The 22500-nt window shown below is 33.4% G+C and overlaps 1 long non-coding RNA gene and 1 pseudogene across 1 annotated transcript; both read right to left on the bottom strand.

Moving 5' to 3' along the window:
* Positions 1-7824: 7824 nt before the first annotated feature.
* Positions 7825-14554, bottom strand: LOC148871586 (uncharacterized). The gene is made up of 3 exons (XR_016107554.1): positions 13926-14554; positions 13691-13777; positions 7825-9666 (listed from the first exon to the last, which is right to left on the bottom strand). It is a non-coding gene; the product is annotated as an uncharacterized LOC148871586 (long non-coding RNA).
* Positions 14555-17436: 2882 nt separating this feature from the next.
* LOC148871585 (serine/threonine-protein phosphatase PP1 pseudogene) lies at positions 17437-19058 on the bottom strand (annotated as a pseudogene).
* Positions 19059-22500: the final 3442 nt, after the last annotated feature.

Here is a 22500-nt window from a genome sequence, read left to right as displayed (position 1 = left end):
TAAATTATTAATTAATAAACTCAATTAGTTATTAAATAAATAGAAATCTATCGAAAAAGTTTTTCTTAATTTTGTAAAATATATAATTGAATAATTTAATTTAATAAAATAAATAAATATCCAAGCTACCTAGACCAATCCCCACCGGTTGACAACCCTTAAATATTGGACACTGAGCAGTAAGATAGAGAGGGATATAAATAAATAATCTATTTAATTAAATCAATAAAATCTTTTAACTATTTAAAATAAGTATATAAATAATTAGGCAAGAAAAAGAGAGAGTAGTTAGCTCTTTATTAATGGCATCATTTCAAATAGTTACATGTTAGCAACAAATATGGAAGAGAGATTTGTGGTGAATGAGAGAGACAAAGAACAAAAATTTCCTTATCGCAATCCGAGCTTTATATAATGGTTGGCCAAGGCTTAGACTTGGGCCTTAATAAGTTCTGCTGATATAAAGGCAAAGCCCAAACCAGACGTGGCCCAACCAATGCAAAAGGTTTAACCCCAACCGATACCTATCCAATTTATAAACCTAAAAATTTTGCTCGAGTTGGGGTTGAATCTATGGATTATTAACTACTTGAATAATTTAATAAATTAAAGAAATAGGAACCTATGGATACCGATTTAGTTAATTTTGTAAAATAATTAATGATTAATTTAGTTTAGCAAAATAAATAAATAAAATTACATTTATTATTGGGATGGGACTGGTACATCCTATCCCATACCTCACTAAACATATTAATTACCCTAAAAAGTCTCCGGGAGAGAAAGAGACAAAAATAATTTGTTAGGAAAATAATTAATTATTTAGTTAATTAAAGAATTCGATAAATTAAGTAAATAGAAATATATGGATAATAATTTACTTAATTTTATAAAATAGATAAATCAATAATTAAATTTAACAAAAAAATATAAATAAATATTCACTTGTGATTGGTGCAAGACTAGTCCAAGCTATCCCCAAACAAACTTGCATCATTGACAGTAGTAAATATTGGTCACATGATGAATTAAATAAATAAAACTTTATGGAGAATAATTTATTTAATATATTAAAACAAATAAATGAATAATTTAATTTAGTAAAATAAATAAATAAATTTTCAGTTATTATTGGGACAAGACTTGTACAACCTATTCGACACCAGAACTAATCCGTTGTTCATAAATTAAATCATTAATTAGATAAAAAATTTAGTTACGTAAATAAATAATATCTATGGAGAATAATTTACTAACTTTTGGAAAAATAAATAAATATCCAAACTATCTACATCTAAACCCAATCCATTGACAACCCTAAATATGCAACTCAGGAGGGGGAGAGAGAGAGAGAGAGAGAAATAATTTGTTTATAAACAAAAATAATTTAGTAAGTTCAGTAAATATTTTTTAACTTAAAAGCATAACTATGTAAATAATTAGGTGAGAAAATGAGTAAAACAAAGAATTTCCTCAAAATGATTCGGGCTCTATATGAACTTCAGGCTCATGCTCAAGATGTAGCCCCGAAGTTCAATCTGGACTCAGATTTGCGCATAAATATGTTCTATTGATCTCGTTAATAATTTTAATCCAAGCTGAGACCTAACCTACTAATAGCCCTAAATATTAGGCTTAGGGAGAGAGATTCAAATAACTAAATGGTTAAATAAAATATTAATTACTTGAATAATTTAGTAAATTAAAAAATAGAAATCGATGGATAATATTTTACTTAATTTTGTAAAATAAACAAATCAATAATTTAATTTAATAAACGAACTAAATACTCATTTATTGTTAGGTGTCGGGTTGTATCAAATAAATAAAAATTTATACATAATAGCTTATCAAATTATTTAAATATATATACGAATAATTTAGTTTATTCAAACAAAAGAATAAAAAAAAATCATTAATTATTGGGACGGGACAGGTACATGCTATACCACACTAGACCTAACTCGTTGATAACCCAAAAAATAAGGATCCAGAGAAAGAGAAAAATAAATTATTAATTAATTTATTAAACTGAATAATAAAATCTATATATAATGACTCAATTCATTTAGTAAAATAATAAATAAATATCCAATCTATCTAAAACCGTGCCCGACCCATTGATAACCCAAAATATTAGACTTGGGGAGGAAGAGATATAGTGAAATAATTTTTTGATAAAATTAAATCGTTTAGCAAATTAACTAAATAAAAAATTTTAACTTAATAAATTAATTATATAAATAAATTGGTGATGAAATAAGAGAGTAATAAATAATAACACTTTCCTCACGGGGCTCGACACAAGAAATAGGTCTAATGGTTGGGTCGAGCTTAAAGTTGGGCTTCAATATATTCTATTGAATAAAGACAAAGTCCAACCCAAACTTGGCACCGCATGTGAACAAATTTAGTCCCAACCTCCTTAACTTGTTAATAAATTATTAATTAATAAACTCAATTAGTTATTAAATAAATAGAAATCTATCGAGAAAATTTTTCTTAATTTTGTAAAATATATAATTGAATAATTTAATTTAATAAAATAAATAAATATCCAAGCTACCTAGACCAATCCCCACCTGTTGACAACCCTTAAATATTGGACACCGAGCAATAAGATAGAGAGGGATATAAATAAATAATCTATTAAATTAAATCAATAAAATCTTTTAACTATTTAAAATAAGTATATAAATAATTAGGCAAGAAAAAGAGAGAGTAGTTAGCTCTTTATTAATGGCATCATTTTAAATAGTTAAATGTTAGCAACAAATATGGAAGAGAGATTTCTGGTGAATGAGAGAGACAAAGAACAAAAATTTCCTTATCGCAATCCGAGCTTTATATAATGGTTGGCCAAGGCTTAGACTTGGGCCTTAATAAGTTCTGCTGATATAAAGGCAAAGCCCAAACCAGACGTGGCCCAACCAATGCAAAAGGTTTAACCCCAACCGATACCTATCCAATTTATAAACCTAAAAATTCTGCTCGAGTTTGGGTTGAATCTATGGATTATTAACTACTTGAATAGTTTAATAAATTAAATAAATAGGAACCTATGGATACCGATTTAGTTAATTTTGTAAAATAATTAATGATTAATATAGTTTAGCAAAATAAATAAATAAAATTACATTTATTATTGGGATGGGACTGATACATCCTATCCCACACCTCACTAAACATATTAATTACCCTAAAAATAGTCTCCGGGAGAGAAAGAGACAAAAATAATTTGTTAGGAAAATAATTAATTATTTAGTTAATTAAAGAATTCGATAAATTAAGTAAATAGAAATATATGGATAATAATTTACTTAATTTTATAAAATAGATAAATCAATAATTAAATTTAACAAAAAAATATAAATAAATATTCACTTGTGATTGGTGCAAGACTAGTCCAAGCTATCCCCAAACAAACTTGCATCATTGACAATAGTAAATATTGGTCACATGATGAATTAAATAAATAAAACTTTATGGAAAATAATTTATTTAATATATTAAAACAAATAAATGAATAATTTAATTTAGTAAAATAAATAAATAAATTTTCAGTTATTATTGGGACAAGACTTGTACAACCTATTCGACACCAGAACTAATCCGTTGTTCATAAATTAAATCATTAATTAGATAAATAATTTAGTTACGTAAATAAATAATATACTAACTTTTGGAAAAATAAATAAATATCCAAACTATCTAGATCTAAACCCAATCCATTGACAACACTAAATATGTAACTCAGGAGGGGGAGGGAGAGAGAGAGAGAGAGAGAGAGAGAGAGAGAGAGAGAGAAATAATTTGTTTATAAACTAAAATAATTTAGTAAGTTCAGTAAATATTTTTTAACTTAAAAGCATAACTATGTAAATAATTAGGTGAGAAAATGAGAAACACAAAAATTTCTTGACCATGATTCGGGCTCTATATGAATATCAAGCTCATGCTCAAGATGTAGGCCCGAAGTTCAACCTGGACTCAGATTTGCGCATAAATATGTTCTATTGATCCCGTTAATAATTTTAATCCAAGTTGAGACCTAACCTACTAATAGTCCTAAATATTAGGCTTAGGGAGAGATTGAAATAACTAAATAGTTAAATAAATTCTTAAATATTTTAGTAAATTAAAAAATAGAAATTTATGGATAATATTTTACTTAATTTTGTAAAATAAACAAATCAACAATTTAATTTAATAAAATAACTAAATACTCATTTATTATTGGATGTCGGGTTGTATCAAATAAATAAAAATTTTTACATAATAGTTTATCTAATGTATTTAAATATATAAATGAATAATTTAGTTTAGTAAAACAAAAGAATAAAAAAAAATCACTAATTATTCGGATGGGACAAGTACATGCTATACCACACTAGACCTAACTCGTTGATAACCCAAAAAATAAGGATCCAGAGAAAGAGAAAAATAAATTATTAACTAATTTATTAAAGTAAATAGTAAAATCTATATATAATGACTCAATTCATTTAGTAAAATAATTAATTAATATCCAATCTATCTAAAACAAAGCCCGGCCCATTGATAACCCAAAATATTAGACTCGGGGAGGGAGAGATATATTGAAAAAAATTTTGGATAAAAATAAATCATCTAGCAAATTAAATAAATAAAAAATTTTAACTTACTAAATTAAATATATAAATAAATTGGTGAGGAAATAAGAGAGTAAAAAACAATAACACTTTCCTTGCTAGTTCGACTCAAGAGATAGGTCTAATGGTGGAGTCGAGCTTAAAGTTGGGCTTTAATATATTCTATTGAATAAAGACAAAGTCCAACCAAACTTCACACTGCTTGTGAACAAGTTTAATCCCAACCTCCTTAACTAGTTAAAAAATTATTAATTAATGAAGTCAATTAGTTAATTAAATAAATAGAAATCTATGGATAATAACTTTCTTAATTTTGGAAAATATATAATTGAATAATTTAATTTAATAAAAAAATAAATATACAAGCTACCTAGACCAATCCCCACCTGTTGACAGCCCTTAAATATTGGACACCGAGGAGTAAGATAGAGAGGTATATAATTGTATAATCTACTAAATTAAATCAATTAAATCTTTTAACTTTTTAAAATAAGTATATAAATAATTAGGCAAGAAAAAGAGAGAGTAGTTAGCTCTTTATTAATGGCATCAGTTTAAATAGTTACATGTTAGCAACAAATATGGAAGAGAGATTTCTGGAAAATGAGAAAGAGATAAAAAAGAAAACTTTCCTTATCCCAATCCGAGCTTTATATGATGGTCGGGCACATGCTCAAAATCTAGGATTGATGGTTGGCCGAGGCTTAGACTTGGGCCTTAATAAGTTCTGTTGATATAAAGGCAACAGCCAAACCAGACGTGGCCCAACCAATGAAAAGGTTTAACCCCAACCGATACCTATCCAATTTATAAACCTAAAAATTTTGCTCGGGTTGGGTTGGAATCTATGTATTATAAACTACTTGAATAATTTAATAAATTAAATAAATAGGAACCTATGGATACCAATTTAGTTAATTTTGTAAAATAATTAATGATTAATTTGGTTTAGCAAAATAAATAAATGAAATTACATTTATTATTGGGACGAGACAGGTACATCCTATCCCACACCTCACTAAACATATTAATTACCCTAAAAATAATTTCCGGGAGGGAGAGAGAAATAATTTGTTGAGAAAATAATTAATCAATTAATTAATTAAATAATTTAATAAATTAAGTAAATAGAAATCTATGGGTAATAATAATTTACTTAATTTTATAAAATAGATAAATCAATAATTAACTTTAACAAAAAAATATAAATAAATATTCACCTGTGATTGGTGCAAGATTAGTCCAAGCTATCATCAAACAACCTTGCATCATTGACAACAATAAATTTCTTTAATATATTAAAATGAATAAATGAATAATTTAATTTAGTAAAATAATTAAATAAATTTTCAGTTATGTACAGGCTATTTGACACCAGAACTAATTCGTTGTTCATAAATTAAATCATTAATTAGATGAAAAATTTAGTTACGTAAATAAATAAAACCTATGCAGAATAATTTACTAACTTTTGAAAAAATAAATAAATATCCAAACTATCTAGATCTAAACCCAATCCATTGACAACCTTAAATATGTAACTCGAGAGGGAGAGTTATTCTTAGGACAAGACAAAGACAACCTATTCGACAACAGAACTAATCTGTTGTTCATAAATTAAATCATTAATTAGATGAATAATTTAGTTACGTAAATAAATAAAATCTATGGATAATAATTTACTAACTTTTGGAAAAATAAATAAATATCCAAACTATTTAGATCTAAACCCAATCCATTGACAACCCTAAATATGTAACTCAGGAAGGAGAGAGAGAGAGAGAAATGATTTGTTTATAAAATAAAATAATTTAGTAAGTTCAGTAAATATTAATAGCATAACTATATAAGTAATTAGGTGAGAAAATGAGAGGAACAATGAATTTCCTCACTATGATTCGGGCTCTATATGAACTTCAGGTTCATGCTCAAGATGTAGGCTCGTAGTTCAATCTGGACTCAGACTTGCGCATAAATATGTTCTATTGATCCCGTTAATAATTTTAATCCAAACTGAGATCTAACCTACTAATAGCCCTAAATATTAGGCTTAGGGAGAGAGATTGAAATAACTAAATAGTTCAATAAATTATTAATTACTTGAATAATTTAGTAAATTATAAAATAGAAATTTATGGATAATATTTTACTTAATTTTATAAAATAAACAAATCAACAATTTAATTTAATAAAATAACTAAATACTCATTTATTATTGTGTGTCGGGTTGAATCAAATAAATAAATAGTTTATCTAATGTATTTAAATATATAAATGAATAATTTAGTTTAGTAAAATAAATAAATAAATAAGTTTTCATTTATTATTGGGACGGGACAGGTACATGCCATCCCACTCTAGACCTAACTTGTTGATAGCCAAAAAAATAGAAATCCATGGTATCTATGATGTCCATGTAATTGGTACACCACATTCTTGCAATCTGGAAATATGCTTGCATGTCATATGGGTAAAGTATATGAACTGCTATCAAAATTCACACTTGCAACAGATGTACACTTGCAACAACAGATTGAGTGCCCATATTGACAAGAAAAGCAACCCATATTGACAAGAAAATATTCACACAACACTAAACAAGAATAAATCCATTTCAAAGCATTTGGTTAACTTTCAAATGTTTCTTTGCTGGTGTTGGTATGGATTAAAATTCTAGTACTTCGTCAACACCAGCATGTGGGCACAAATTCATGACAGATTGCATTTTCTTGGTCTTTTATAGGCTAACAACCAAGTTGAGCATATCTCCAATTAATAAATAATTGCATTCAATCTCATCCAAAAACCCAATAGAAAAGATTTCTGTTTCAATTGGTAATTTTTTGAGGAGTTAGAGTAATGTGTCCAGCATTGATTTGTCAGAAAGATGTGAATAAAGTTTTGGACAGGGTCATTATTGCTAAAAATTCATGACTGTTGGCAAAGGGTCATTATTGCTAAAAATTCATGACTGTTGGCAAACTGCAAACCTTTTCCTTCTGAACAATTAAATGACCAATGAAAATTAAGAAGCACCAGTGAGAAAATTGGACATACCGATTTGTACTCAAAAGGGAGCTAGAAAGTTAAAGATCTGCCCAAGGAGAGGAAGAGAGAGAGATTGCACAAATGAACCAAAATTCAAAAGGAAAAAAAAAAACACGATATTCAATCATCTAACAAGTCCCTAAAACTATCTCAAACATCTATTAATTGTTGCAAAATACAACCAACAACAATTCTTTGTCTAATTAGGAAAAAAAGGTATTATAATAGATTTATTAAATTTAGGCAAAGCACATCAATCTGAACCAACTCATATTACAAAGAAAGAGAGTACAATAAAATTGAGAATCAAAAGCATTGCCTGGTTAAAGAATTAAAATTTCTTAGTCATGCTTTGGGCTTTATATGAGGATCGACCTCAAGCTTAAAGGTCTAGGCTTGATGGCCAGCCCAGGCTCAGACTTGGGCTTGAATATGTTTTGCTGATATGAAGGCAAAGACCCGACTTGAACCTGGCATGGACCATGAACCGGTTTAATCCCAACTGAGACCTAACCTATTGACAGCCCTAAACATTAGGCTCGGAGAGAGAGAGAGAGAGAGAGAGAGAGAAATAACTTATTAGTTAAATATTGGTCATGGGTTGAATTAAATAAATAAAAATTTATGGAGAATAATTTATTTCATCTATTAAAACTAAATAAAATTTCAGTTATTATTGGGACAAGACATGTATATCATATCCGACAACATAACTAATCCATTGATAGACTTAAAAAGGGAGAAAGAAAGAGAAATACTTTGTTCATAAATTAAATCATTAATTAATTGAATAATTTAGTTAAGTAAAAAAATAAAATCTATGGATAATAATATACTAACTTTTGGTAAGATAAATACATACAGGTCTATATAACATAGAGAAGCAGGATGACCATGACGGGTACGTGTGGGATGAACCAAATCATCATTGAATTTTATTTTTCCATTAGAAGGGGCTCATACCTGTTCTGCAGTACCTCCTATGAATACTCCGCCGGTATGAAAAGTTCTTAATGTTAGTTGAGTCCTTGGTTATCCAATAGATTGACCTGCAATAATACCTACAGCTTCCCCCAATTCGACCAAGTCACCACAAACCTTTTCCTTCTAAACAATTAAATTTACCACCAATCAACATCAACAAGCACCGGTGAGAAAATTCAACATACTGAGTTGAACTCAAAAGGGAGCCAGATCCAAGATTAAATCCAAGCATCTAACAAATCTCAAACCTCTATTAATTATGTGGCAAGCTATCACACAACACAAGACCTACTTGTCCTATTTAACTTATTAAAATAAATAAATGAATCATTTAATTTAGTAAAATAAATTTCTTAAGATGCAAATAAGTAAAAGCATTTGGTTTACTTTCAAATTTTAAATAACTCTTTGCCAGTGTAAGTATGGATTAAAATTCTAGTACTTCGACAACACCAGCATGTGGGCACAAATTCATGATGGATTGCATTTTCTTGGTCTTTACAAGCTAACAACCAAGCTGAGCATATCTCCAATTAATAAGTAATTGCATTCAACCTCATCCAAAAATTCAATAGAAAATCAATTGGTAATTTTTTGAGGAGTTAAGAGTAATGTGTCCAAAATTGATTTGTTAGAGAGATGTGATTAAAGTTTTGAATAGGGTCTTTATAGCTAAAAATTCACGACTATTGGCAAACATTTTCCTTCTAAACATTTAAATGGCCAATTAAAATAAGAAGAACCGATGAGAAAAAAATCCAAGCATCTAACAAGTCCTTAAACTATCTCAAACCTCTATTAATTATTGCAAAATACAAGCAACAACTGTTCTTTGTCTAACTAGGACAAAAAAAGACTTGAAAAAGCACATCAATGTAAACCAGCACAGACTAAAATCACTAATCTCTAAAACAATTGAAGCATTACCTGGTTACCTGATTCCATCATCACCAACAATATAGGTTGCCATTCCCGCAAAAAGCCCAGCATTGCAAGATTAAACCTGTAAATAATCATCAAAAAGATATGGACCCAATACTGGCTCACTGCTGTTATATACACATTTTGGGTATTTTGGGGAGTTTGGGATGTCAACAGAGGATGTGGGGCACCATCAGCCAAGCATAGTTAGCCAATGCAGAGCGTCTTCCATAAAGCGATGGTGCCCTTGTATGATGAGATGAAGGTAGGCATTGCAACCTTCAGTGAAACATTGGCAGGGACTGGGCATAGGGGAAAGGTACCCCCTTCACAAGTGGATTAAGTTCTGGTACTCAAAAAGCAAAAATAACAAGCACTTCACCCGGGGAGAGAGAGAGGAGAGAGATTGCACGATTGAACCACAACTCTAAAGAAAAATAGAATAAAAACCACAAAATCCAAGCATTTAACAAGTCCCTAAAACCATCTTAAACCTCTATAATTTATTGCAAACTACCACAAACAATTGTTCTTATTGTAACTAGGAAAAAAGACTAAAAAATGTATAATAATTGAGTTAGAAAACTTAGGCAAAGCACATCATTCTGAACCAATTCAGACTAAAATCATTAATCTCTAGAACAACTGAAAAACAAAGAAAGAGAGTATTTGCCTATCAAAATAAAATTGAAACCAAAATCATTAATTGGTTACCTGATTCCATCATCACCAACAATATAGGTTGCCATTCTGGCAGAAAGCCCAGCATTATAAGATTAAAGGTGCACATAATCATAAAAAAGGTATGGATTACTGGGTCATTGTTGTTATACACACATTTTTTGGGCCTTTTGGGGAGTTTTGGATATCAGTAGAGGATATGTCCTCTCTGTTTTCAATGCACATGAGGGGCACCATCACCCAAGAATAGTTAGCCAATGTAGAGTTTCCATAGAGCAATGGTGCCTTTGTATGATGAGATGAAGGTAGGCATTGCACCCTTCATGGAAACATTGGCAAGGACTGGGCATAGGGGAAAGGTACCCCTTCACAAGTGGGTTAAGCTTTTGCTTGTCCTCAAGCAAAGACCTCAGCCATAAACTGATCATCCCCCCTTATTATTACCATTTACCGGATGAATTCTAGGATGAGAATACATTGAGTGGTTGGGAAACCTGTGTAGGTATTCTGATTCATTCCTCTGAATTGTCATTCTTATCACATACATAAGAGTCAAGGAAAGGGAGAATATGAAATTCTTCATGCCCCAATATTCACTTCCATTCAATATGTAAATCAGCTCCTTGACCGCCAAATTTAACCCTTACTTTGAGCTTAGTCTCAAATCTGTCACTGCACTGTGTTCAACCACATTTTGTCCCTTTGAACCTCAGCCGTCACCAAATTTTTTTTTCTTTCCCCTTTTTTTTTTGTGTGAGTGCATTTTATGCTCCATCTCACACGGGGTATTTGCTTCTTTCTTCTTTTTCTTTTCTTTTTTTTTTTTTTGGTGTGAGTGCATTTTATGCTCCATCTCACATGGAGTATTTGCTTCTTTCTTCTTTTTCTTTTTTTTTTTGTTTTTTTTTTGTGTGAGTGCATTTTATGCTCCATCTCACACTGGTCACATGCTTGAGGCAGATAACAATACTCATATTCCAAGTTGCTAGTTTTACTATTCAGCTCAGAATAGTGGAGTTGGGACTGACTCATGTCATAAACCGCTAGTTTTACTATTCAGTTCATGCCAGCGGAGTCATTTGGACTTTGTCCCTTTCTTTTTCTCTTTTTCAATTGTTGAATCTCATGCATTAGCAGTTCAGATGTGAACTAGCTCGAATGATTATCAATTATTCAATCAAGTGCAATGTACACATGAAGGTAGTTAGGGCTGGTCATGGTGAAAGTCATATTCAACTTCCTTAACCTCATGAATTGTGATAAGTTTGGATCATTCACAAGAATAAAGTCTCACACTTACAAAGATTTTCCACAGTCATTGTATTCCCTCTTGGAATTCACCTAATAAAAATCAATAAATTGGAGGGGATTTTCAGTTTATTCAGCCTATCAATGCATGTATGTATGTGTCAGGATAAAGGTTGTTTTGAAGATGGTTTGCATTTTGAGGAAGTAGAGGTGGAGGTTGAGTGTGGACTTGGGTCGAAAGAGCAAACACGAATAGGAGGAGAAGAAATAGAAGAATGGGATAACATGGGCAATAGCTATTAAAAACTCCAAATACCAGGAACTCCTATACATTAATTGTAAAAAAAAAAAAAAGAGAGAGAGAGTATTTCAAAAAATGGAAGAAACACAAGTAAGGTGGACAAAGGCACTACAAAACTACCCCCACATATTATATGCAGAAAGAACACTTTGAAGCAGTAGTCTTTGAACTCATTTAACACCATATGAGGAGCTTAGAGAACAAAGGATTTTTTTTTCAAGAGTAAATTTCATTAAAAAAGAAAACAAGGGATTACAATTAAAAGGTGATAAAACATCATCCGAAAGCAAAAACAATACTCCCACAACAGCAAACAACAAAAGATAAAAAAAAAAAAATACAACACAAATCAAGGGTCAACACACAAAACCAAACTAAAACCATATTCCAAGAACTAAACAAAGCAACACTAGCCCTGATCAAGATGAGAAAATCTCCAACCAACCCTCTTGAACACTTCAAACAACAGCATCCGCCTCCTGTAAAAACCAGCACTTACTCCTCCACGTCTGAAATCCTGACCGTCTCCCTCGTCCCATGTCTCTCCACCTTCCTCTTGAGTGTTGCTCTTTCACTTCGCCTTTTCTTGTTCTCAAACTCTTTCAAAAGCTCTTCTAGCAAAAAAGCCTCACCATCCAAAAAGAATAGGCCTACAAATTTACCAATTTCAATATCCCTCTCCACTAGTTTCCTTAAGTCCACATGACTCTTCATTTTCCCATTATCTAAGTTCAAAACTTCATTACTTATCAAAGCTTTACCCACATCCCCCTTCCCTTTCACCTCAAGGACTCCAATCTTCTTCAACTCCCCAACTTCAGAATTGTCATGAATGTTAATTTGATCATTGGAGTTGATATCAATAAGAACCTTATGATTCATAGCTCTAGAACCAACCTTCCTTCAAAAAAACTCTTATATTTATTGTTGGGTCCAGTCTCAACAAGTCCCTCTTTTAACCACAAAAAAACCTTAATAACATGCACCAAATAAGATTTATCTAATCAGTTAATCCTCTTGGATCCGTTCCCAAATTGGCACCAATCCTTCCAGTTAACACTTCCTCAACTAGAAAACATTGTTGTTCCTTTGAAGAACAACATTGCCCTCTATATCAAGACATTTGATCCCTTGATTGCATGTGCTATCATCCCTTACTAGAGGATATTCCTAAGTACTTCATCCCTTTGCATCTTCTTGTTATTAAAAATATAACACAATATATCACTTTGCCTTTTTTGGAGATCCCAAGAATTTACCAGCTATTTAAATCTTCCAAAGACCAGTTTTGGATAGCAATGATTTCAGACTTTTTAAAGTTAATTAGAGAAAATGACTTATTAGCATAAACTAAACTTTGATGCATTTGATGCTGTTACTACAAAGAGCTTGTCCTAATGTTGAGATTTAAACAAGTTGCAATTGCATATGCTCATTAATTGCACACTTGCTTTTGTTATATTTGTACAAGGAGGAGGAAGAGGACCTTCCAATTACTGATCAGAAAAAGAGGCATGTTCCAGCATTCAAAGTGTGGAAACTGGAAAGTGCTTACTGCTAAGTGATTTCAATTAACTCAATGAACATTCAGCCTGGTTTCTGGTTCTGGTTTTTGGGATTCAAGCACCAAGTGGGATGAAATAAAATTGAGTTATAAAGCATCTTTTAGTTCTAACTGCCAAATATAACTAAATGGGATTTCAAGTTTCGATGAATCAACAACCACTTGTTTCAAATATCTCATATCCACTTTGAGATAGTACACTACCATATTAAGTTTTCAAGCTGCTTAGAAAGTCAAAGGTAGGTTTTAGTGATTATGAACACACAAACGAAATAAAGAAAAGGGGAATCTATTAACCCAATTTTAACTTACCTTCACATCTGCTGAGAAAGTCAGTTGAAAGTTCATCCATCACAATAAGATCTTCTCAGGTGGTTGATTCATCAGCTCCTCCACATCCTAACGATTTATGAACAAAATACAACATATGAACTAAAAAGCAGCAAATAACATTTCATAAAAAATCACAAATAAACACTCTAAAGTCTAAAGAAAACTCAAACTTCATTCATATAATAGTGATTTTTAGATGACAACCAGAGCATACCTTAATGATTTGAGATATCAACCGAAGCACTAGATGACAAAGGAAATAAAAAACACAGAGAATATTAATATTCGTACTGACCAGAAACTGCTAGCACTTAGGAGCACCCTACCAACTTTCATAACTTAGTAGAGGGAAAAATAAATATAATCAAAATCAACATGATGCAACAAAATTCCATCTCAAAATATACATATTTGTTCATAGATTGCAATATGCCAACATAATTATAGAGGAAGAAAATAATAAAAATCCAACCAAAGTCGTCAGAAGGACCAAATAAAGATAAAAGAATGTGCAGTGCAACAACACAAAACATGTAACTTAGCATTGTACTTACCGAGCATATGGTTTCGACTATTGTACAAGCAAGGGCAGAATAATGAAATAAACATAAATAGCAAACTTCAATCTTGTTTGAAGTTTACAGGCTTTCTATCATGCACTTTTTAGATATTCTTCAGGGTTCATATGAAGAGAACCTAATAGATATTAGGTAAATAAGTTTTACTTCTTTGTACTTTGGCATGGAATAGAATATTCAGAAAACTATAAAAAAACTAGTGACAGGACCAAAATATTCTTGAAAATAGAAAAGAACTAACGACTGAAATAGCATGTATACTTCTTACCCTTCAATGAAGTCCTGCGTACCAATATTAACTACTGTAACCAATAGCCTTAGCAGAATCGAGGCATAGTGTAAGATTTTCATTCCTTTCCCAAGGGTTCAACACCCTCTTTGTATTGATTGCTCATTCATCAATGTGCCAGGGACTGCCACATTGATAAGTTTACTACATCAAAGAATATGCTTTCAGATTACAAAGCCCCAAAACCAAGAAAGAAAACCATCTCCAAATTCAAATTAAAGCAAAGGGCTTAACAGGGAAATCACCATATCTTTTACAATCTCGAAGAGATCATTAGTGGAAGGATCTAGCGAATGATCTTTCTATGATATGTGTAAAGGTGTACTATGTGTAACTCTATTTTATGTTGGCCAGTAGATGCTTTGATTCCGAGACAGAGCAAGTAATGGGCATATAATCGTATTAGTATGTAATACAGCAACTGTCACCAATTATCGCCCATAAATGATAGAATGTAATATAATGTGATGGTCTTTAGGATGTTTTGGATCTAGGACTGAATTAAAGGAAAATATTTCTGTTATGGGGGAGGGGGGAGGGCTATATAGTGAGGTCAGAAGAGGTAAAAGGCCCTGTTCAAAGTAACATGATAAGCATTTTTTTTTATCAGCAACAGAAAAATTGAAATATTAATTTAGAATAGAAAGATACAACTAGAGGTTGTAAAAAAAACAGCAAACCCAAAAAGCCAGCCCAAATTTTCACATGAGCTCAAAACATGGGTTGTCTCTGAATTCCTTGTTTAGCTAGGCCATCTGTCGTGCTGTTTGCAGATCTTCTGATCCATCTTATTTGGATGAGCATATCTCTAGAAAGTTGTTTGAAGTGCCTGAATTCATTCCTTAGCTGCCAAATTACCCCTTCCTCAGTTTTGATAAGAAAATTGCCTAGTTCAGATTTTCCGCACCACTACGGCTAACCCTACTTCCTACAGGCATTGGTTGCGAATTGCTTGAGGGAGACGATGATAGACCATCATTTTGGTCCATCATCTCCCCATCTCCTTTGGTCACGTTCCTACTTAAAAGGGCGAGTGGTTTTTTAAGGTCTAGGTCCATCCGATTTAAAAAAGTTGGCCCATTCACTTGCCTAGACCCATTAGATCCTGATGGGCCTTGGCCCAACCCTCTATCCCTTTGCCAGTCACGTGTTTACTTAAAACATGTGACTGGTTGACTAGCCTCGGTTCATTAGACCAGACTGAACTAGCTCACAGGACTGGCTTGAACCCTGAAACCTTGACGACCTTTGTTCATTTTGTTTTGAAATTTGAACTGGAACAAGCCCGTCTCCATTTAATTCCCCTGTCTTCGACTGAACACAGGGCCTGCCATCCCTCAGCCCACCTTGCCATGCAGATTTTCCCCAAGTGTTTAAATCATCCTCTTTTTTCTCTTTTTTTCTTGGGAACCTCAATTGCCTTAACTTCTCTTGTAGAGACTACACTGCCTTGCAAACCACACAACCAAGCCTGTTTTGTCTCTTCATCTTCCTCTCTTCTTCCCTCCTTCCATAGCTGGGCTTCAATGGAGGTAGCAAGCCAAACGGGGTAAACTAAACCATCTGAAACAACCTCTATCTTCTTTGGAATATCACTAGGTTTAATACCACCTAACATCACTACAATTGAATGGAGATCACAATCAAACACACCATCTAATCTTGCATCATAGACTACAACTATTGATTGTAATACTTCCTCCTTCTAGAGGTTGAAAAGTAACCCAAGCAATCTGACTATTACATTGTCCTCAAACACAAAACTTTTGGTATTGGAGAGAGGACACCATTTCGAGACTGTGGCAGCACCAGCCTCTGAGTGAATAATTAAAGCTAAAATCTCTACTTCATCTTCACCCAGATCTAACAAAGCTTTACAAGAGGCATAAGGAGTAATCACCATCTACTTGTTTTGTTTTCAGCTGTTGAATAAAGTCACTCAGTACCTGTGTCACTGCCTTCCAACCATTACCCCTTCTACTTTCTAGGAAGCAGACCACCTGCTTCTTTCTTCCTCCTAAGAATTCCTGCAGAGTTATGTAACAACCTTTTGCATTCTTTTTGCATTCCAACTCATACCTCTTTCTTCCATCAAGGTTGAACTTCGTAAAGTTCATTTGTTTACCTTTAGAACTTGCTTCTAAACAAACTTCTGCATCCATTTGATCACTTTAAGACCTTCCGGCAATATTGTAGTTCTCTCTGCCTCCCTAATCTTCAAGCTCTGCTGGCCTCTGATCCTTACCTCTTCAAGAATGAAAATTTTTGCTTCAATCTTTATCTCTTTCCTCTATTTTGCAACTTCTACAAACCTATTCTCCATCTCTCTTTTCTCACTCATTGGAATCGACTGATTGAGAATATGGATACTATGTTGGTGGATTCAAAGTCAGAACAATAACTTCCTTGACTCCACCCCTTCTTTTCTTCATACTCTTCTTTTATTTTAGTATTTTTTTCACTAGTTTTTTGGGTCTAGAACAGGGTTTCACCCCTTCTTTTCTTCTTCATATTTCTTCTATTATTTTAATATTTTTTCACCAGTTTTTCTGAGTCTAGAACAGGGCTCTGCCACCTACTTTTCACATTCATTTTCTTTTATTTTAGTATTTGTTCCCTATGTTTTGTTGATCTCAAATAGGGGGGCTCCACCCCCTTCAGTTCTTTTAAGTTCCAACTCCTATGTTATAAGTTGTAACTCTAATAAATTGTTTTGCCTATTGAAGCAACACTGCAAGAAATACAAGCACAAAAGTGCAGAATACATAAATCCAAAGAAACTAGTTCAGAATGGGTAGAAATCCATCAACTTATTATTTTTAAATTCCATCGCCTAGGTGAGAGCTATGTGCCTAGGTGCCCGGGCGCCCCGCCATGGTCACCTAGCCTTGCATTGGCACCTTGGAAACTATGAGCAACAGTTCTTTTTCTTTACTTCTATAAGTGCTTCCTTGATGAAATTTAGTTCCTACTCAAACTTTGGTGGACAGCAAGCTGTATCTTTGTTTATTCATATCTATTTTTCATCATTAGTCACTATTACCTTCTGTCACACTGGAAAGTCCACTACTAGATATGGAAGTTGTAGCACCCCTACTTGTCTGCCATAACTTTTAGTGAGGATTATGAATTATGCCATTCTGATGGGACCCTATGATTTCATGAAACATGCACTAATCTAGACCATGATTTGATGTTAGATGCATAACTGAAATTTATAGGCCTAGACATAAGCCGATAGATGCATATGTTAATGAAGTAACAAAAGTTGATTAAGCAAGCCAAAAGAGCCAGGCTATGGCATCATATCTACCTGATGAGCATGGCAAATGAGATCTAGATCATGTTTTTGAAGGAATTGAGTGACCTTGTCAGCTCCAAATGTATAAGATACACCTCTGTCATTTTCTCTCCATCCTTGTATATCTTTATCAGGATCAGCCCATAGCAAATCACAGAGAAGTCCCTGATCGGGCACATCAACAGGGCGAGCAATATTCCGTATCTGATCCAAGTTCTTCAAGTCAGGGGACAATCCTCCATGCATGCAAAGGATCTTGTCATCAATAAGAGCAGCCACTGGTAGGCAGTTGAAGCAATCTATAAATGTCTTCCAAAGGCGGACATTAAACCTTCTCTTGCACTCGTCATAAAACCCATATATTCGGTTGATGGAAGCACACTCATGGTCGCCCCGAAGAAGGAAAAAGTTCTCCGGGTATTTAATTTTGTATGCAAGGAGAAGGCAAATGGTCTCTATGCTCTGCTTACCACGGTCCACATAATCCCCAAGGAAGAGATAATTTGCTACAGGTGGGAGTCCACCATATTCAAAAAGCCGAAGAAGATCATAATACTGACCATGGATATCTCCTACCAAAAAGTCAAGTAGTTCAGCAATGGAGATTTCATTATTAAAGCAAATGAATGGAGATACATTTTTACTTCACACAAGATATTTGCAGTTTAACAGAAAATGTTGTAATTGAATTAGAGAACTTGGTAAATATGATAATTATCTTTATGCATTTGCATCAGCTGTTTTGACACATGGGTAGATGCCCAACAAAACGAACAACTTGCTACATCCGGTACTTAATAAAATTCAAAATATGGCTGCCTTTGCTCTGAGATACTCATTACTCAATCGAAATCCACAATCATTTTTCTCAAATATCAATCAAAACAATCATAAAAGCATGTAGATAATGGGAGTTGTCATTTTTGTATCTAAGATAATAGGCTTTGGAAAGGCAAACATATGCTGTTACCATGTGTTAGACAATGTCTGATATAAAATCTGGTTAATCTTAACACCTATGATGTGACACATAGGATGAAGTCAACAAAAAGATAAATGCTTAGATATGAATATTTGTCCTCTATTAGTTCTTTATTGGGTAAAAACCAACCTGGTGGAGTCTGTGGATAAGACACTGATCCTGAACATTACAAGAATTGGTCCATGAGGGTCTCCCATGTTTCATTGATCTCGACTTGTTCAACACTTGATTGTTCTAAACATGTTCACCACATAGTTTGGCTAAGGCAAACAACATCAGGGAAAGAAAGTTGGATGCGAGTGTGAATTCACATCCAGTTAATCTTCTTGGCTCTATGTTCCCTGCTCTCCCAGACCATTTGAGTGACCATCACCAATCTTGTAGTTCTTTCCATTGGCCCTTTACTCCCAATCTTTTCTTCTCTCTTTTGCCCTTCCATATCCCTTTATTCTCCTTTACTTTCTTCTAAAGTTCATCATGGATCTTTCCATGCTACAAAATGGAGAAAATCTCATTTCAATTGAAGCTAAAACCTTTCCCTCCATCATGTCTCTGACCCTAGTGACTCAATCTTTCAATGAGGGAGAGTAGTAGAGAAAAGTATGAAAGAGACGTAATTACATGACATTCAGATTTTCTGCTCACAGGCATCTTATCTAATACATCTCCAAAACTATGGGATAAGTTCCTTGGAATCTTGAACAGAATAAGCATTTTTTATGGTAAAGAAAAATTCATTAAAACAAAATGAAGACACAAAAATAGGTTGTAAGAAATTGCCCACAAAGGACAAGAAAACCAACAAGCATCCTAAACTCCCCATCATGACCAATCAAATAAGAACTTACATAGACTAATGGTGGTATGGCACACATAATGGGTATGGCACACTTTGAAAACTATGACCCAAATATAAGAACCATTACAAACAAGAAAAAACAAGGATTCTCTCAGACCTCTATCCAAAAACCATACTCCAGCCATCAGAATCGCCCTCATCAGGTATCAAAAATGTGTCTCCAAATATGGTTACCGGCGTCAACTAAACTCCTACCCCATTCTTTTTTTTTTTCTTTCATTGATAATTAACTCCCACCCCATTCTTTTCAACTGACCCTCACATAGTGTTCTGTTTCTAAAACTTCCCCCGATTTCTGCTCTCTTATTTCCCCATCTTCCAACTGTTCAAAAAACTCCCCTCCTAAATATAACACTCCCAACACTTCCCTCATTTCAACTTGAGTTTCTTTACCAATGACTTTCTTCAGAATAAGCATTTTTTTAAGTGGTATAGGATTATATTGCTGTAATGCAGGGAAACTCCTACTTCATTTATAATGGAGTATTGAGATATATACTCAGATGAACAAAACAAAGAGCAGAATGTACACAAGACAGCTTGCATCAGAGAGAGAGAGAGAGAGATGGAATCCCAGTTACACTGGGTTGCTTAGCTGTAACCCCTGGAATTCCTGAGTCCCTCTTTGCCAGTAGATCAGGTATCACTCAGTCCTATGCATAACAACCTCTATGATGGAAGCTTTTGAGTTAAAGATCTGGCTGTAGCACTTTTTCCAGATAGCTTAAAAAAGAGCAAATGGTGTTACTTTATTTTAATTTTTGAGAAAGGATAACAAAAATTTGATTAAATAAAAGAGGTAGTACATGAGAAGATGTACATCAGAGAAAAAGACATACACAAGGTGATGAGGACCAAATCGCACTGAGTCTCTGCTGGCAATGACAGCTCGAACAATGTGAACTAAGGTCATCAAGTCGTATCTACAAGATCAAACACATCAAAGAGCTCGAGAGGATGACCCAGGCAAGGGGACTCTAACAGGCAAGTTAGTACCAAGCTGCCAAAGAGAACCAGAGCTAGTGGGCAGAGAATCAGAGCCGAGAGCTTAGTAAAGTAAGTGTATGTCCAATACGTCCAAAGGTGATAAGCCTTATCCGCCCGTTGCTTACAAAGTACGCCCTCACAGAGTCACGGTGGCCCTTATCTGGTTCCTTGCAAAGCGGAAGGAGCCGAGTTTAACATTGCCAGGTGGGCATCATGTCCGCAGACTTTCCAGGGGCACTCAATGGTGCGAATGGATGAGGAGAGACATGCCCCATAGGCTGGATCCATCCTTAGGTAGGAGGCTGTTGAACAGAAACCCTGCTAGAAAGGCCAATTTATAACCCTGGCCGGAATTTTTTGGCAAGGGAGGAAAAAGGAATGTGTATATTACGATAGGTAGAAGGTTAGAACTTAGAAGGGTGGGATGTTTTCTGAAAATCTTGATGAGCTTCCCAACTCTGCTGGGTAAGATAGATAAGGAATACATGCATGGGGGAACAGAAAAAAATAATAATGGGTCTCAAGAAACAAAGAATCCCATTCTCCACCAAACTCTCTCAATGTTTTTAAGCAGTGGTATTAAGGGCTAAGGAGAGTTCCTATGGCGTCTAGGAGTCAGCATGGATTATCTCTTACATAGAACATATTGAAATGGGCTATAGTGGCCACTGCCATTAAGATAGCTGATGCTCACTGCAGAGATCATCTGAGACCATTTGAAGCAAACAAAACTTTTTTCTTTCCAAATTCTGGTTTTGGCCTTCTAGAAGGGAAGTGCTAGTCATGGAGCTGAGAAATGCATTCTTTACCAAATAAATGTCGGGAAGTAACACGATTTTAAAGCCTTTCTTTCCAGATGCAATCAAGATGTAAATTGTTTGCTTCCCTTTCGACCAGAGGTTGCTAGAGATTTTCACTTGAATCAGGGAGCTATATAGAGGTATTGTAGGTGTTGGATAGAGCACATTGATGCTCTGTGACCTCAAGATAGATATGATCAGGGTGTCTGGCAACAAAGCTATATCAATTCCTCAGTCAACTAGCTCAGTTCTGTTAAAAATTGTTATCACAAAATGCAATGCCCAATCATCTCTACTGAGACCAAATTTTTTTTTTTATATGACTGCTTAGACATGATCAAATTTAATCATGCCTCAACATATAATATATAAGCAAATGAGTCTAATCTCTTTGGTAAGATTATGCATGTTATAGATGACATAGTAAGACAGAAGGCATTTATACTAATGAGTTCTATTTGCAAATTTCAGGTGCAAATATAATTATCATTTCCATTTTCAGGATTTGACATTGGAGAAAGTAATTTTGCTTTGTTATGGAGAACAAAAAAAGGAACCTCCTTCTAAAACCATTTCCAATAAGTTTCAGATTTATCTTGACACGATGCATTGCAATGTTTTGAGAAATTGGTGCAAAACTGCATCAAATTACTTGCAGAAAAATAATGGATTTTTAGCTCCTCTAAAGTGCTACAAGAAATGGTAAAGTGCAAAAGGCATCATCAGGCTGGCATAGAGATACAAATGTGGACAACCAGAAGCAACACCAAAAAAACTTAAAATTTATTTTCATTTGAGTCATAAATCACAGCCATAAAATCTAATAGACCATTCAGGTATTGAATGGTCTTTATATTTATTTATTTTAAAAGTCAATAGACCATTACTACTAATATAAACAGCAATAAAAGGTACTTGAGAAGTTGACAAACCATTACGAAGGCATATAACACAAAAGAATCTACCAAACAAAATATAAACAAAGGAAGGCAT

This window comes from Nelumbo lutea, chromosome 2 (genome assembly GCF_056320005.1).
Source record: "Nelumbo lutea isolate HS-2025 chromosome 2, American lotus-T2T, whole genome shotgun sequence".
In the NCBI taxonomy this organism is placed as follows: Eukaryota; Viridiplantae; Streptophyta; class Magnoliopsida; order Proteales; family Nelumbonaceae; genus Nelumbo; species Nelumbo lutea.
The sequence above is the reverse complement of the archived record's forward strand: the minus strand, read 5'-3'. Positions and strand labels throughout refer to the sequence as shown.